Consider the following 20,530-nt stretch of genomic DNA (forward strand, 5'->3'; position numbering starts at 1 on the left):
TGGAGTTGTGCTGCTAATAGCCAAACTATATACAATAGTGATTTCTGTATTGTTTATATTTGATTCAAATGTTATATAAGATGTGAATTAAAACAAAAATATGAGGAAGATAAATGTGTAATAAAGCAATGATATTATGCAATGATTTGGTTAATACATATATTTATTTTATTTTATTTTATACACGAAATTAATATATTTGATTAAGGAAAGATTTTAGCATCAAAAACTGCTAATTCGTATAGAGCCATCGAACCGGCCCAACCAGCAACCAGAGCTGTATGCATTATATGGACAGAAATCAAACGGCCGGGATCATTCAATACGACCGTATGAACACGATACCAAGGCAAACCCATAAAAATACCCCTTATATCAATGAAAAATAGACACTATGTAACTTTATTGCACTTTAAAAAAACTCTACTGGGATTTCCTATAACTATATCCATATCCTATAGGTACAGACCTTTTCTTATATACGAAATTTCTTATAGGAGCAAAGTCCTGCCCCTTGAGATCATAAAGGACGAAGCAACTCGTATGTAATGCTAGTGATTACGGGGAATAGACCAGTTGCTCCTCCATCAGGAGAAATTGTTTGATCTGGGAGTAATATATGGATTCATTTTGTTTTATTAAATCAGAAATTGTTAAATACATATACATTTATTTAAGGAAATTTTATATCAATGTGAGTAATATATGAGATTCTTATTGTTTTAATACATCATATGAAAATGTTAGAAATGTTAATAATTAGTAGGATTTCGGTAAATAATTTTTTCATTAACAGATTTGATATTATTTAATGTTATTAGTATAGAAATGTAAACTCCCTTTTATAAAATGCTTATTTATGATTAGTTTATTACTAAAAGTAGCATGATCACGTGACATTGATAATGGACACCTGTCCAAACGACATAAAAATGGTCGAGTGACACAAAACTAGGAACTTTACTTTAATTTTCAGTTTAATACTTGATGAACTACATAAAAAAGATGTCGTTGGATTTTCATATAGTCGCTCAGAAGTTTAATAATAAAAAAGATGCAATGATTTTAATAATTGTGTATATTTTTTTAGTGTGGTATTTAAGGAATTAGAGATGAAAATAAATATAAAATATAAATAATATAAAAGATAAAGTAAAATGAAAAAAAAAAATTGAATTGGAGAGATGTAAGAGCACTCTCATTGGGTGCTCTACTCCATCCTTTAAAATACCTCATCTAAACACTTTTTTCTATTTTACCTCTAAGTTTTACATTATACCATATATCAGCTTTTCTATATATTTATTTATATCATTTAAATATTATATCTTTAAACATATTTTATTACTTAAAGTAAAATAAAATAATTGAAAAAGAAAAAAAATAAATATATACTAAATAGAGAGAGAAAAGTTATAAAAAAATATTAAAATATTATATAAAGGATATGTAAATATTATGTAAATGTAGATATGGATTAATTGGAGTTTGTGCATAACTATTATAAATATATGTATAAAGGAGCTGATGGAAGATGTTTTTATGAGTTTTAGCTAAATATTATAAAGAAAGTGTATTATAAAATATATCACAAAAACATACATTTTTATAATTTACCTCAAAATTTTTACATTATACCATACATTTGCTTCTTTACATTATTTATATATTATATTTTTAAAAATATTTTATTCATTTTAAGAAATAAAATAATTAAACATAATAGTATCACACTCATATATATACAAAAGTTTATAAAAAAACAATAAAATATTTATAGCTTGATGAATAGTATTTCATTACATATAAAGAAATACTATTCATTTAGGTAAAAAAATATAATTTTACATCATCCAATAGAAGCCTACTTAATTATTTATTCTCTATATTATAAAGAATAACACATTTTAGCTCATCCAATGTGAGTGCTCTAAGTGGATACTTTTTTTCTTTGCACCTGGGGCCAAAACCTTGACCAAGTTAGAGCAAATGTTCTTGTTTTTTTTTTATTTAACTTAGAGCACTTAGGTTACCTAAAATAACTAATTAGTTAAAATAGCTAACAAATTTTTTTTAAAAATTCTAAAAACACTCATACATTAGATGAGAAAAATACATAGCTATTTTACTTGATGATATTTTCTTAGCCAAATGTACCTAGACTTTTCTCGATTTTAGTGCTACTTTAAATGTTTTTTTAATTTGTTCTTTTTTCTTTTTTTATATTAAAGATATAATATTTAAATGATGTAAAAAAAAATAAAGAATATGATGTATGATGTAATAAAAATGTGATGTAAAATAAATAAAATGGGGTTTTTATGAGGTATTTTAAATGACTTAGGTTTGCCACCCACCTTCGTTCACCACTACCGCCCACCCTAGAGTTTGTTTGCACCGTGTCCCAGAACTGACTGATGCTCTGCCATCTCTCTCTCCACCTATCTCTCGGGTGTTTAAAGATTCGACTTTGAGTGGGTATGGGCATTAGGGCTGAGCATAAAATCCGAAAAACCGAAAAAACCGTATACACCGACCTTCCGAACACCGAAAAAACCGCCAACGGTGCAAACCGCCACTGTTCGGTCGGTTTGAAAATTTTGTCCGGACCGACCGGCGAAACCGAAACCGACCGAACAATATAATATATAATAATATAATATTATATAATTATTAATTATTAAATAAAAAAATGAAATTATGTTCTATATATTTATGTTTTTAAAATGCACAAAAATGGATTCCAACAATCCAAAAATTTTAGTTTTTTAACTAAAACTTAAAAAAAAAAATAAGAAATTCGGTTTGGTCGGTTTAACCGACCAAACCGCGGTCCAAAACGGTCGGTTTTTTCTTTTAACTGGTTTGGTCGGTCGGTTTTCGGATTGCACCAATCCAGACCGAAAACCGAATTCTGGATTTTATGTTATGAAAAAACCGCCTAAACCGACCGATGCTTACCCCTAATGGGCATTTGGTTGGAGTGTGGTACCTTCTAGCTTCCAACTTTGGCATAGTTGCACTACTTCTTCGACGATTCCCAACTTCACACCTCAGCGAGGATTTTGGATGAGATTTGTGTGCCTAGGGGCAACAAGTGAAGGAACCATGTTGATGGAAATAGTTGTTGCAACGAACATTCTTCTGGGATTTCACACAGTGAGGCGATGGGTTTTTATGGCGTGCTTGAAGCCCAGATTTGGGCTTGTAATCCTGGTCGAAGGCAAGGATCTGATCTGATCCCGCCAATGACTATTAGAGGCAATGGTCTGATGTTGAATCTCACCACCAATATCCATCGCAAAGTTCGTGATTTGATTTTAGAGGCCCTAGTCATTTTCTTTACAAGTAAATTTTTTTGTTTTTGATTAAAGATAATAGTTTGTTGTTTGTGAGGATAGCTTCTTGTTTTTTGTTGTTATTTGTATTTTAGGTTTTTTTTGTCTCCTGTGATTTAGTGATTTTGAATTAATTTTGTGTATAATCTAGGATTGATCTTCTTGATTGTAAATTTGTTTTGTTTATGTTCTTGGTTGATTTATTTAGTGTTAGAGAAGAACAAGATAGAGAAAATAAATTATGAATTTTCTTTGTATTTTAATTTATTGTACTTTTATTAAAATATATAAATTGGACTAATTAGAATGAGAAATATGTTATTGTGTTTTTTTATAAATAATTTTAATTCTTTTATAAATATCAAAAAATAAATTAATTTATTAAAATTGAGGGTAATATGGTCATTGTGAATAAATTATTAACCAAATTCAAGCAAGAGGTACTATTTTAAACTGATTTTAAAAAATAAGAGTACCAAGTGAGAATTATTGATAATAAAAGTATCAAATTTTAATTTTGTGAAAATATAAGGTAGTAAATTCCGATCTTTATATATGAACATAACATGTGAAAGAAACAATAGGTGTGGTCTGTGGTGTGATCCTATTCACATCTATATATATATATATATATATATATTTTTTTTTAATAATATGAAAATAATATTATATATAATTAGTTTTAAAGAGAATTTAATTAATAAAGTAAGTGTGTTATATATATTATAAGAAAATATATTATTTAGTGTGAAATTTAGAGTATTGGGTTGGAAATGAAAATAAAGATAGTATGAATGGTATAAAAATAGTGTAAAAGATAGACTAAAATGAGAAAATGGGTTAGAGATGGCCTCATATTGCACTTCAAAGTTGATTGAGCATTTTGTGAGATGAATATGTTAATTAAGATAATTAATATAGATTGATATGTAATTTTAGTTATGTCTTTTTGTATTTAAATTTAATTAATAATTATTTAGTTATGTTTAAGTCATGTGAAGATGATGATATTTTAGTCATATGTATTATTTTTAAATATTATTTATACTTATATTAATAAAAAATAAATAATTAATAATAATTTGTAAACTTTTAAATAATTGTTTGAATTTAATTAATAAAATAATAAAGTATTATGTATATATGTTTTTTTAGTGTTATATTTAGAGTATTGGAGATGAAAACAAATATAAAATATAAATAAAATAAAATATAAAGTAAAATAGAGAAATAGAATTGGAGATTAAAGTGGGTACTCTACAAAGTAAAAGTAAATACACTGTATAATACATTTTCATTTGTAATTTATTAAATTAATGAATAACACGTGTATTCTACTAATAATTTCAAAAAATGAATGACACGTGTATTCCGTGTGGAGATTTGTTCCCAATCACTAAAGAGGACCTCTTGTTCTCTCTACATCACTGTCATTTACAACATGGAGGATTTCTCCTCCCAATCTGAAGACAAAGAAGGGTATTGACCCACCTAAACAGCAGCCAATCACTGTTGCTTGAAAATTCCAGGTTCATATCCAATCCAACTCTTTTCAGCTTACTAATTTTTGTATGAGTATTCATTATAGTTTGTTTGATCCTTTGGTTTTGTTTTCATAGTTCTGATTTCAATTTGTTTATTCGAAACCAATCAAAAATGTTTCTGGTGATGATGATTTCTATAAGGAGATGTTTGGTACGGGGTCTGATTTGGTAGGAATTTGGTAGGAATTTGAATGTGAAATCTAACCTATATTTCATAAATTTATTTTTGAAGTAAATGGGTTGGAAGTTTGTGTTTTCTCTTATCAACTTTTTTACAGTTTGTTTTATTTGAATCTGTCTTTTACCCCTTTTGATGGGGGAGTTTTGCTCCTTTGAGAGGTTGAGAATTGTTTAGTTGGCTGCATAAGATTGTTAAATTCTGGGAGTTCATTTTCTTAAAATCTGATTTGTAGAACGAGGAATAGAAAATTGAAAGGCAAAGGTGATGTTTTGATGGTTACCATATATATATATTCATTCTCGGACTCGTTCTCCATCTCTACATTCATTCCAATTGGTGCACCCTTTATGTAAGATTATCATATCAATTATGTTATGTGTTGAAAAAGTTTTATTTTACTTCTATGATGATTAATATTATCATATCATTATGTTGTGAATAATGATAATATATGTGAACCAAAACATTACACTATAACAAAACTGTAGATGAATAAATTTGATTAGAAGGTCAGATAAACTATTAACATCCGAAGATCATAAACAACAAAATTAACATACAAGTTTCTTATTAGAAGAGGAATTAATTATAGATACTCTGTTTCCTTAAAAAAAAATGATGGAATATCAATATATAATCCTTCTTCGAAATTATATAATATATATTGTCCGGTTCTTTATTTCTTTCCATATTCTCAAATTTATTATTTTTATGTCTTTTGGCTGGCTCTTCTTTTTATATTTTGAAAGTAAGTCTTGCTTGTTTTAAGCAATAATGGAATGGGTATTTCTATGCAACTTACAAAATGAGATGCACCAATACACTTTTTTTTTTTTTAATGGAAGATTTACACTCACATATTTTATAATATAAATAATTACTAATTTGACATTGATATTTCAATATACTCATATTATAATATTTATTAACCTAAATTACAAACAATCAAATTTTATTTATTTATTTATTATACTTATTTATATTTTAACATACACTAGAATTACATTTAACATAAATCAACATTCAATATATTTCTTTATATAATTGTCTTGCTTTTTCAGACTCATCAATCATATCTCTTAGTCTTTTTTTTTTTACTTCTAGGACTCATTTGGTATATTACAAACATAAAATATATTTCCTTATTTAATCGATTTTCTCTTTAACACTAATCATTATAACTACTTGTAGAAAATCTAAAATAGATGCAAATGGGATACTATTTGGCATCCTTTTCTATTTGTAGTAGTTTATTTTTATTTAGAATTATTTAACCATGTTATTTACTTCAATCTCCAAAATTATTTATTTGGATACTATTTGATATTCTATTTTTCATGTTGTTACTATTTATTGTTTTTTGGTGTTGGATTTATGCATTGTTGTAAGTTGAATCTACACATATTTCAAGATGATCATCACTAGATTTTAATTAGATGTAGATATTGTAATTTCAATCTAGTTTAAATATGAAATTATATCTCAAATTTATATGATCTAGATTCAATTTCCAAAGCATCAATTGAGCTGTTAAAAAAATCAAATTAGCTACCAAATGGTATCAAAATACACTACTCACTTCATAATCATTTTAGTTGATAGTCTATGTGCTTAACCATTCTTGAGAACATAATGGCATAATTAATAAAATGATACTATAGAATATTATATATAGTTTGATACTTGTTGGTATCCTATAGGGATTTCTATTATGAATATGAGTAATATAAGGGATTTCTATTATTTTATTACACCAAATTAAATCCGTTAGCAATAATAAATTTATATTTATATACTCAGTAATATATATTACATAAAAAAACTACCTATTAGTATCCAACATTTAAATATTGTAAACTACTCTTTGTTATCATACTTATAAGAGTTATAGTCTAGTATTCAACAGAGTCTCAAAAACTACTTTTTGGTATCAAAAGATAATAATGGTAGAAACATATTCTTAATAAAAATGAGACTAAATAACTTGTATGTTATATCCATTATGACAAATATGATATGCTTAGAATAAACAATAAACAGCTACCAAACAATATCCAAAATGCTGTTCTTCACGTTTTTGGATTATGCAGTCGATCCTTGCAGTATAACCATGGTGTTTTTTTTATTAATAATAAAACAAAATAAAATAAAGTAAATAATTAGTTATATGAATTAATAATAAGTTGGTTAATTATGTTATTTTAAGAAAGTTAGTATGTTAGTGAGTATTTAAGGAAAATTGTACAAATCAAATCGGTTATATATAAAAATAATTAATACGTTTTGGTTATATATTTTTATCTCTAACAAAGCTGTAATTATTTAATTCAATTTGTATAGATATGTAAAGTCCCATTTTTTTATTTGCACCCATGAGCAGTTTCTGGTGTGAAATTTTTTTATGACTGTGTATATTGTAGTTATTTAGGATATCGTGCAAATTTTCAGAAAATTCTAAATAATTTATGATATCGATAACAAGGTTCAAAAATGTTATTGTGCGCTTGGCTATTTTTTTTATGCGTGTAAAATACAATATGTTTGAATATTGTTTTCAGTACTATAAATTAATCGAAATTTTTTGAAAATTTGCAGAATACTCTAAATAATTATAATATATACGGTCATAAAAAAAAATCGTGCCGAAAATTGTTCACAAGATCCAAACAAAAAGATGTACACCGATGCACCTCTTTTTTTTTTAAGTAATGCTCGAATACTATTAGAACATTCCTAACATTTTCTCTATTCTATTTTTTCAAAATACATTACCAAAATCTTACTATCTTTATTTTACATTGAAATTTTGCCGGCTTTTCAATATATATATATATATATATTAAATGTCATATTCTTAAATTTATTAATTAAAATAATAAAAAAAACTAATAAATTTGGAATGAGAGAAAGAAAAGTGAATAAAAAAATAGAAAAAAGGTTTAAAAGAACACTTAAATATCTATAATTGTAGAGAAGAAAATAAAGAATATAAAAAATACTCTATTTGAATTGGTTTAAATGAGCCATTGGATGATAATCTTAACAATTTTTTTTTTATATAATTATAGAGAATTCTCTTTTTTAGAGGAGCTATTGGGAATGTTTTTATTAACTAAGAGAAGCACTTTCATTATAAACTAAAATCACTCTTCGTTCTAAACATAAAATTGAGTAAAAAAAAAAAAACCATCAATACAATATAAAATCAATCATTGTTACAATCTATAAAATCTTATTATTAATTTGTAGTCAAATTATTTATTATAAAACTAATTTCGAATATAAATTTATGCATGACCAATAACTACTAATAACTTGTCATTTAGCAAGAATAAAATGGTAGCTCGAATTTCATTATTAGGATTATTATTGTAAGTTTTTTTTTATTTAATATCATAATTAAAGATGTATCATTATTTATTAAGATTTCTTTTATCCTTCTCAAATTATTATTATGATAAATATATTAAACCTAATAATTTTTAGGGTTTGTTACTCTCTATTTTTGTAAAGTATCGTTTTGGTACCTTATTTTTACAATAATACTCATTTAATATATTGTATTTTGAAATCATACATATTTATACTCTAAATTCAAATTTAATTGATAAAATTGTGCCGATTTAATTAATCTGCTTTCAAATCTATGAGTTCCAAATTCAAATTTAATTACTTGGTGTCAATTTGGTCATATTGATAAAATTTTATTTATCAAATCTGAGTTTAGAGTGCTAAATATGTATGATTTTAAAATACATGATACCATATGAGCATTATTGAAAAAAGAGAGTATTAAAATGATAATTTACAAAAACACAAAGTACCAAATCAGTGAAAATTACATTTTATATGAGATTTTTAATAGAATTTGCAAAAATATGACTTTTTTTTTCAAGAAAAGTTAATTTATGGTTTTTTTTTTTTTTTAAATTTCACTTTTATGGGTTTAGTTTCCCATATTTTTATATAAAAGTTTGTTTATGTCATAGTTTTAATCTTAATCAAGTTTTATTAATTTGGAAGGGTATATTTGTAATTTGATAATTTTTTTTAGCTTATTCGATTTTTTTTATATAACTATTTTTATATTAAATTTTTCCATGGTTGTTTTGCAAATTTTTTATTAATTTTTTTGTAATATGAATTGTGTTTATTATTTTATTTATTTATTATAAACATTTGTTTCTTTTTTTAGGTTGCACGTTTTTTTTTTCAAAGCCTGGGTAAGGTAACTAGTTACTTAATTAATTTTTCACAGTTATGTAAAAAAAAATCCTACAATTAGGTTAAATAACATTTATCCGGAGGGGTAACTAATTACTTGTTTGATTTTTCACAGTTATGTAAAAAATAATCTTAGATGTTAAATAACATGTATCAAGAAGGGTAACCAGTTAGAGTGAGATGAGTAACATTCTGCCATAAGAGGGGTAACCAGTTACCATACGAGGGGTGACGAGTCACTCATATTAGAAATGAAAAGAAACATCAAATTTGAAGGAAAAAAGGAAGAGTAAGCATGATTTTAGTAACCTAGATAGCCAGTTACCATAAAGAATCCAGAAATATACACAGACATCAGAACGTGAATGTAACTAGTTACCCCCAAAATATACACACAAAGAACGTGAAGGTAACCAGTTACCATATATCTGAAGATAGAAATACAGATATGACCACGAACCAACCTCCTCCCTCACCTCTGACCACCACCAGAACCTCGTATCCCCTGCGCGCAAAACCCCGTCGCAACCCCAGCCATCTTGTCGTTTTGCGCAACTCCGAGCACCACGAATCGCACTCAGCCTAGGCGCCACCCTTCTCCCTCGCCTTCGATCACCACCAACACATACCTTGCCTCAGCCTAGCCCCGTTGTTTTAGATTTGGGGGCTCACGAATGGAATCGCGCAGAGATGCACAGATTGGGGTTGTGTTCGTTGATGGCTGGGTGTTTTTGGTTGGGTTTCACAGAGGTACGCGCCTAAGGTGAATCGCAGGTGGTGGAGGCGGGTGGCCGGAGATGATGGTGGAGATGGTGGGGCAGGCGAGTGGAGGACAAGGGAGGTGGAGACTATGGCAAAATGAAAGAGAAGAGGTAGCTTGGCTAAAGACACGATGTGGACTCAAGTTTTGGACGATGAGTTTTTGCTATGTTAATTACCATAGTACCCCTCCGTTTGTTGATTTTTTTTTTGTTTAATTTTGAGTTTCAATATGTGATTAGTTTTCTCATAAACTAAGTTTTTGTTAATTAAATTTTCCCATAAAAATTAAAGAAATTTTAATTCCCATATTTTTGCACATTGATGACTAAAAAGTCGTATATTTGAAAAATTCCTTTCAAGAAGGTTGGGTATGACAGTATTGGGCTTTCTTGCTTTGTTGTAAGTCTTTTCTCCACTTTTGAAATTCCTCTCCACGAATTAGACGGACTTCCTCAAATAAAATAAATTAAAAATGGGATAACTTGAAAAATACCCAGTTTTAGGATTAGTTAACTAAAAATAGCTACTAATAATATTTAGTTGAATATTACCCACTTTTTTAAGCACATTTCCCATATTACCCTTAAAACACTACTAAAAGTCTAATGTAAAAATCTCAATATTTGCCTCTGTCGTGTCATTTACTTCCCTCTTTAAATAATATGCAACTGTCAGTTCCACTAGACCACTGTATAATAGGTAGAGTCATTAATAATTTGGGTATTAATCAAAGAGTTTTAAAAGGTGGATAAAAATTAAAGAGGTTAACTTAAATTGGGTACTAAGTGTAATTTTCACATTAAAAATCTACTGATCAAATTAATTATTAATAAATGAAAGATGTATATATATATATATATAATACATAAATAGGCACTGATCTCAACTCCAAAACTTATAGAGATTTATAAAACAACATTAATTAGTTTAATTTATATATATATATATATATATATATATGTATGCTTAACATATTTATGGAAGAGTCAAAAGCTCGTCCATGAATATTATTTGGGTCCTTTTTTTCTAATTACGTTAATACTATTCATCCTATAATATGACTATAAAATATATTATATTATGATCAGTATATACGGTCATTCTTTTGGAGAAGAGAGATATTATAGCTTATTTTATTTGGTACTTATTTTAAACCAGCAATTGCCTGAAGCTTAATTATTAGACAGCATTAATTATAGCATATATATATATATATAAATAGGGGAACAACATATCTGAACTTAGTTTTTGATACTGTAAATTATTCGGGATTTTCTGAAAATTTGCAGGATGCTCTAAATAGCTACAATATATACGGTCATAAAAAAAATCGCGCAGAAAATTATTCACGGGTCAAGAACACTGAAAGCCCTACCAATAAAACTTAAAGTGAAGCCTCTATAAAAAAATTCTCATATATATATACTAGATATAAGTAATGTGCAATGCACATTTCTTTAGTTTTATTTATAGAATTTATTAATTATTTTTATTAAATTTATATTAATGTCATATAAATTTTAAATAAATATCATATTTTAATTAAATAATTTATTTATTTTTGTTTAAGTTTATGTTTGTTCTAGTTTTTAAATTTGGGAGTGACAACAAGAGATTATATATTATATGTTTAATGTAATATTAAATATTATACGTGAATTTTAAATTTAAGTTTTTTACTAGTTTTTTTTTAAATACAATTGTTGCTAATTGAAAGCAGATTATATTATATGTTTAATATGATATTATTCTAATAAGTGGGTTTAAGTTTAATTAAATTTTATTTAAATTATAAAACGTATGATTTTATTATTTTTAAATAATTATCATTGTAAATTATTTAAAAAATATCATATTTTAAATTGTTTAATTATTTATTATTTTAAAATAATTATCACTGTAAAATATTTAAAAAATATCTTATTTTAATTTGTTTAATTATTTATTATTTTTAAATAATTATTATAAAATATCTCAAAAATATATTATTTTAATTTGTGAGATAATTTATTTTATTTAAGTTTAATTGATGTTACAAACCACGTTGAATATACGAATATTATGTTATATATAAAAATATTTAATTAAAGTTAACATTAAAAAAATAAAAAAACCATTAAAATAAAAAATTTTGTTGCCTAAAAACACTTATCACTACAAAAAACAGGGCCTATATCGAGAACAAATGTCCTCGGTATAAGCCCAAATGTCATCGGTATAGCCTCTACCGAGACAATGTCGTCGGTATAAAGTCCTCGGTACAGCCGCGTCGGTAAAACAAAACTTATACCGACGACATTAAAAATGTTCTCGGTAGAAGGTTTACCGAGGATAATGTCCTCGGTAGAAAGTGACAAATGTCCTCGGTACAACAAACCTCAATTTGTCATCGTACTGGTATATACCGACATCTTGGTGGTATATACCGAGGACAATGTCCTCGGTATAGACTTGTCCCCAATTTTTTTTTTATATTTGTTATTCCCTTATTTATTTATTTTGAATTAAATATAAAAAAATAGAATAAAATTAAAACACTTATATTAAAGATATAAATAAAAACATAAGAGTATATTCGCTGAATCAAAATAAAGACTTGTCTTAAACATGATAATGTAATAGTCAATTGTAATAAAATTCATACATAAGTCTGATAACTCTACAATAGAGTTATTTTACCACTTTTTATGTGCTAATTGTTGCTTAAATCTTGAGTTTTTAATTGATTTATTAAGTTTTTAAGTAATTTTGAATTTATTGGGTTTATTTTGATTTTATATGTTTTTGTGTGTTTTTATAGTTATTTTGTTGTAAAATGATGTAGTTAATTATTTGAATTATTGTAGTTGAATTTGAGGTAAAAAAATGTTGTATTATTAAATTTAAATGTTAAATATAAATTGAGTTATAATTAATGTTTTCAAAGAATTAAATTGATTTATTTTATAGTTGAAAATATTTTATTATGATTTAGTTTATGTTTATTTTGTAGGAAAGTTGTTGCAATTTTGGGCTTTGAAAAGTAAGGAAAAGAAGGAAGAAATGTGGCATTTTTGAGAAAAAAGAAATGAAATGTTGGTATTTTTGAATACTTTCAGCCAGCCCAAGCAAGGCCCAAGCTTATGCCCAAGCTTCAATCCTTCCTCTTCAATCAATTCGTTCAAGCTTCCTTCAGCACTATCTTTTGGCTATCACATGCCCAGCCGTGTACTCCTCTGCCCACATTGCTGCCTTCAGTCACTTGGCCTCCTGCCAGCCGAAGCCACCCAAAGCATGCCACAAAGTATTATTTTCTTGAGCCCATAAAAAAGCAAAATGTACCATTTGTCCCCTATGTCTAAAAATACCACATTTTTACCTCACTTTCTACACTTTTTACCCAAAAACATAATTATTACACCCTATAATTTATCCCTATTTGCCATTTTATAATTAATTCAATTAATTTAATCAATTTAATTAATTTGAATTGATTATTTTAATCATCATTTTTTGCTATAAATAAGAGATTTGTGGTCCATTTTTAGAGGGAGGTTACTCTACACAAAGTTTCTACACATTCAAAACCTCTCAATTCTCTTCATCTTCATCTTCTTCTTTTTATTTTTTTCTATGTATTTTTAGAGGAAAAATTTGGAGGTTCATCCTCCAAATTTTCCTATTTATGTTTGTAATTTTTAGTTTGTATTTGTTATTCTAGCTATGTGTTTCTAATCTTTTTAAGATTATTAAGGTGATGATGAAACAATTTGTAACTAGATAGTGTTTATTTTGTATGTTGATTTCCCATTTTGTGCAACAAAGTTTATGGAATTTTCTTCTTCAAATATCTTCTTTCATCTTAAATATCATGTATTTTGGATTGTTAGCACATATTTAAACTTTGTTCTTCATTAGTGCAAATACATAATATTCTTTGTGTAAGATGTGTCATTAAATTGTACACATCCATGCTTAGAACAAAAATATTATGTTTTGCCTTATAAATAATGTTCATTGATTTATTTGTTATTTCATTAGATTGATTTACACTAAATGCTTTGAAATTATAATTTTGAAAAGTGAAGAAAAATCCTATCTTTTTATAAATAATTTGTGCTTAAAGTTATAAATCTATTTAAAAAATGATAGTTTGAATTATTTTAACTATCACTAAAACTTGGGAATCAATGTACTTATAAATATTATTGAACTTATATTTTCACTACAACAAAAAAGGTCATTTGCGTCAGTTTATAACTGCCACAATTGAGTTTTTGCGTCAGTTTAATATGTGACGCAATTGCCCATGACGCAAACCAGAGGGTCATTTGTGTCAGTGGGGCACTGTCACATTCTGACATTTGTGGCAGTACCCCACTGACGCAAATGCTAGGCGTTTGCGTCAGTGGGGCACTGCCACAAATGCCAGATTTGTGACAGTGCCCCACTGACGCAAACGTCTAGCATTTGCGTCAGTGGGGCACTGCCACAAATGCCAGATTATGACAGTGCTCCACTGACACAAATGACCCTCTAGTTTGCGTCAGTTAGGCACTGACGCAAATGCTAAATTAAAAAAAATTAAAAAAATATTTTAAAAAACCACCAGCAAACAAAACTAAATTTATTTATTTCAAAACCAAACTAATAATATAAAAAATACAATATCAAACTTAAAATTGATTGAATACAAAATACAAAAAAAATTTACAAACTCTAAGAAAATGAAAATTTATACAAAAATCAAACAAAACAAAACAAATTTCTCCATTGATTGCCTCCACCGAGCACCCCCCCACCACCACCCTAATCATGAGCCATAGCCATGACCACCACCTGCAATAGAAAAGAGATTAGAAAGAAAAAAAAAATGAAAATGAGAGAGAGAGACCCATGAACCCAACTGCCGAGCCTAACCCAGCCCCGTGACCCAACCCATGTGCGCACCCAGCCCCCCCTGTGCGTACCCAGCCCCTGCATGCACCCATCCCCGCGAACCCAGACCCCCTCCCCAGCACGCGCACACCCAGCCCCGCAACCCAACCTCTACGCACACCCAGCCCCCGCAGTCACCCAGCCCCGCTACCCCTGCCCCCCTGTGCGAACCCAGCCCCTGCACGCACCCATCCCCGCGAACCCATCCCCCCCGCGCGCACACCCAGCCCCGCGACCCAACCCCTCTGCGCACCCAGCTCCACGACCCAGCCCCTCGACCTGAGCCTCACAACCTCGAACCCAACCTTATCCCAATTCGAACCTCTAATAAGAGGGAGAGGCTAAGAGAGAGAGAGAGAGAGAGAGAGAGAGATTGAAAGGGAGAGGTGAGAAAGAGAGAGATTGGTTGAGAGATAGAAATCAAGAGAGAGTGTGTGAAATGGAGATGGGGGCGGCTGGTAGAGAAATGGAGAGAAAAATATGTTAGGGTTAAGTTTTTGGCTGATAGGTTATGGACCCATATTTAATTAAATATTAAAATAGCATTTGTGTCAGTTTGTAACTGACGCAAACAAGTTCATTTGTGACAGTGCAAAACTGACACTAATGAACTTGTTTGCGTCAGTTGCAAACTGACTCAAATGCTATTTTTAACAGCGTCAGTCTTATTAATGACGCAAATGCCCTTTTATTTGTGTCATTTGCCAACTGACACAAATGCTCAAACTGAGTCAATCGCGTCAGTCAACGGCGTTGACTGACGCGTTTGACTGACACAATTGCCATTTTTTGTAGTAGTGTTTGTAGATTCTAATCCTTAATAATCTTATTTTACCATCTTCATTTCTATTATTAATTTATATCTATATATATTGTCTTTTATTTATATATATTGTCTTTTATTTATTTATATATATTGTCTTCAATTTCTATACTATTGTCTTTTATTTTATTTTTATTGTTACAAATTTGCATCAATATTTGGAACTAGGTTAGAATTTATTAATTTTGGTTTAAAATAGTTTCTCTTTTTCGATTTTAGTCAACTCCTTTGGGTTCGATCTCGTGCTTACACGAAAACTATTCTATAAATACGATTCGTACGCTTGCGAGTATAAATATTTAAAACATACCCGTTTTGGGTCCATCAAAGTCCTACTGAGTCGGTGCTCCAATATCGGGATCATCGGGTGGTGGTGGGGCAGATTGAGATCCCGGGGTGATACAATGAGTCCGGACATGCTCCTCTAACTGTCGAAGACGCTTTCTCATCTCAGACAACTCTTCATCTCTAGTTTGTGAAGGACGAAAATCAAATGGAGTTCGGTCCCTTATGTTAAGGAAACGTCCATATCCTTTCTGGTGGCCCCGTCGTTTTCCGAAGACATTTTGTACCAAAGATATGTCTTCATCTTCAGGCGCACTCGAAACTGGTGTGGAACTCTCAGTATCAGTTGCCTGTGTCTGCTGTGTGTCGCGGTATGCACGCAATTCCTCCTGTGATACAATGTATAATGTAATTAAAATTTTGAAACAATTAAAAATTTGAAAAATGTTTAAAAAAACTTAACGTACCCAAGTATTTTTGGCTGTCTCTGTCACCCACCCTGTGCCTGATTTATGGTGAGTATCCATCCAGCTATCCGGGATGGACTCAAGTTGCCCAGTCTCTAAATTGCGCTGTCACGTACATATATATTTATAAAATTAATAATTAAACGTAAATAAGAAAAATAAACTAAAAAATAATTAATTAACTAACCTTTTTATAGCGCAAGGCTGGGATTGACTGAGAACCTCCATAGCTAAGCTCTTTCAGTTTCCTTCTATTTTCCTTGTTGACCACAGAACGTTTCTGCAAAAAGTTATCGTTAGTAATATATTTAATTAAGATAGTTAAGTTTAGCAAGAAATTAATACCGTAATTTCTGGGTGTCGGAAAAAATCAATTGCTTTTTGCCACTGCGTATCCGTGCAACCACCATAACGATTTTGTGGCCCATTAATCGTTAAATGCTCTTTAATATCGTACTTCCAGTCAGAATACTTTTTAGCACACGAAGTATCAATGCCTCTCAAGATCCCAGGCATATGCCCTTCTCCATATCTAGCACACCCAATATCAAACAAATCATCCTAATTTACAAACATTTATTAGTAAATATCATATATAACATAAAATGAGAATTAACATAAAAATACATAAACTACTTACTTCCAAATGTGGCAAGTTATATGTCGTCAACACTACCGGCCACATACTATAAGACAGACTCATATTACCAAAGGGATTGAATCCATCTGCAGCCAATCCAAGCCGCACATTCCTGGGTTCCATTGCAAATGTTGGATTATTTCGGTCAAAGTCCTCCCAAGCTTTCCCATCAGTAGGATGACGCAATACACCATCTTCTTTTATACGTTGCTCGTGATGCCATCTCATATGTTGAGCAATGTGCCTCGATGCATATTTTCGCATTAACCTAGGGGTTAAAGGAAAATAACGCATCACTTTATGAGGCACTTTCTTTCCCTTAGTGTTCTTGTCCACCCATCGATCCTCTCCACAAACAGGACATTTGCTTTTTCCAGCATGTTCTTTCCAAAACAGTGCGCAATCATGCTTGCAAGCATGGATTGACTCGTAGCCCAATCCAAGTTTCCGCAACAACATTTTCACTGCATAGTGCGATTTTGGAAGCTTATTTGGGGCTGGAAATGCATCATGTAACAACTCCAACATTCCATCAAATATTTTGTTGGGAATTTTTCCCAACACTTTGAAATGCATGAACTTCACTAAGAAATTCAATGAAGTGTAATTTTGACACCCGGGGAATAATGGAGCCTCGATCTCAGCAAACAAATCGTTATAATGTTGCCCACTCCTATAGTCTGTTGTAGGTATCTCTTGAGCGCGCTCATTCTCCGCTTGTTCGTCATTGTCATTTTGCATAAGATCAGTGAGAACATCCATCATTTCATCTTCATCATTTTGATCTATCCGAGCTCTCATTGGTATTATTTCATCCTCTCCATGCCAATGCCAATTGGTATATTTCCGTAGAAAACCATTTACAAAAAGATGATTTTCTAATACATCAATCGTCTGAAATTCAACGTTGACACACCTCCTACACGGACATTTCACCAATCCCCTTGAGTCAACGCACTGCCGGGCTCTCTGGAGAAAATCCATCACACCAGCCTCATACTCAGCGGATAATCGATCTGTCAAATTAATCCAACTTTTGTCGATCGACATTGTATGAATGTAGCACTACACGGAACACTAATCATCAAACTTACAATCAATTTGTGTGTGTCCTAATTCAGAGAGAGGCAAATGTAAGAGTCTTCAATGACTCACCCTCTCTAAACGGGTCTAAGGCTTCTTGTGATGAACACTAAAAAAATATAATATTATCACTAGGTGATAATAACACTATTATATCTTTGGTAATAATTTCTTATTACCAAAGAAAAAAGCAAATATAATTAAATATGTTTTTTTAATGTCTTATGCTTTTTGAAGTTAATTATGTTGTTTTATGATATCTAACTATAATATATTTCAGTGTAAATATTATTAAAATTATTTAAATTTGACATATTAATTTAGTATTTATTAAATTACATATTTTACTTATGCTTTATTGAATAGTTTGATTAATTTAAACAAAATTTCTAAAATTTGTTTAAAATTTATTTAACTACTTTAGGATTAATTTTTATTTTTATTAAAATTTAGTTGCATAATGTTAATGTTAATTTTTTTTAATGTTAATTTTAAAATATATTATTTATATAAAAAAAATAAATTATTTAAAAATTGAAAAAAAAAATTAAAAAAAATACAGAAAAATTAAAAACAACTAACAAATATTATTAAAAACATATTTTTTTAATTTTAATTTTAATAATGATTAAAACTAAAAAATATTAAATTTAATTTTTTTAATTTTAATTTTAATTTTAATAATGGTTTTCTAATAATATATTTGTTAATTTTATTTAATCAGAACTAACACATATTATTTTTTTACATATTAATTTAGTATTTATTAAATTACATATTTTACTTATGCTTTATTGAATAGTTTGATTAATTTAAACAAAATTTCTAAGATTTGTTTAAAATTTATTTATTTACTTTAGGATTTAATTATTACTTAAATTATTTAATTAATGTTTATTTTTATTAAAATTTAGTTGCATAATGTTAATGTTAATTTTTTTAATCTTAATTTTAAAATATATTATTTTACTTATCAATTCACTATTTATTAAATTAGAAATTTTATTGAGTACTTCTACTAATATTCACAATATCTCTAAATTTTACAATTCTAAAAAAATATTAAATATGTTTACTAATATGTTTAATACACATAAAATTCACCAAAACAACATAGAATTTATTTTAAAAAAAATACTAATTAATCATATAACAATTTTCCAATTCCTAATATCATTTTTACTAATACTTATTTTGAAAACCTAAAAATAAATACATTCTATCTAATATAATAATTTCATATTTTTATTAAAATTAATATTATATTATTTATATAAAAAAACATAAATTATTCAAAAATTGAAAAAAAATTAAAAAAATACAGAAAAATTAAAAAAAAACTTACCAATGCCTTCAATATCTTGCTAGCTGTAGTGGACAAAATTCGTATACTTGAAAAATAATAGTCCAACAAGCAGTCAGTCAGCCCAATAAGTTATCTAACTAGCCAAGAAGGCCCAAAGCCCATGTAAAATAGGCTCGCATATACAAAGTACCATCCAATTACCCAAAACCATACCCGGACCCGAATTCGGATACACTCAGTCATCCAGGGACCTTGAAACAGTCAAGGCTCCCATCACGTTCGCCAAGAATCTCGGAATAAAACCACTTGGAGCGAGTCAAACGAAGGAGAAAGACGGAGGAGGACGGAACGAGAAGGAGGACAATAAATAAGACCATCAGAGGTTGAGAAAAGGCATAAAATAATCACTGAACTTTCTTTACTCTCTAATTGAAACGAAGGCTACTCTATTTCTGAGCAATCCAGTCAAGCAAGACTAATTAGTCAGTCTGATTGGACCTGACCTAGTCGCTTGACTCCTCCGTCATCGCCACCGTCACTCTGACCATTTTACGACTCCTTCATCCATCATCATTTCGACTATTTATATCTTAATTTTATTACTTTCTATTAGCTCTCGTTACAACCCGACTGACTTGAGCGTCGGAGTCCCTTTGGCTGACACCCCACCGGTGCTCCCAATTGAACTCTCGTCTCTCTTCTTTGTGTTATTGACAGGTTGCTGGTGCCCATCTAATCAATTGTAGGAAATCACCTCTACAATTTGGCACCCACCGTGGGGCCCTAGCAATTAGACGATCGACAAAGAGATCAAGAAGTTCACTTGAGAGCCATGTCAGACGTGACTGAGACACCCGATCTGTCTGCTCAACTCGCTGCTCTTACTGCCCAGATGAATGAAGAACGCGAGAAAATGAGGAGGCTCGAAGCTGAGAATGCTGACCTGCTCGTACGAATGGA

This window comes from Humulus lupulus, chromosome 4, assembly GCF_963169125.1.
Source record: "Humulus lupulus chromosome 4, drHumLupu1.1, whole genome shotgun sequence".
Lineage (NCBI taxonomy): Eukaryota > Viridiplantae > Streptophyta > Magnoliopsida > Rosales > Cannabaceae > Humulus > Humulus lupulus.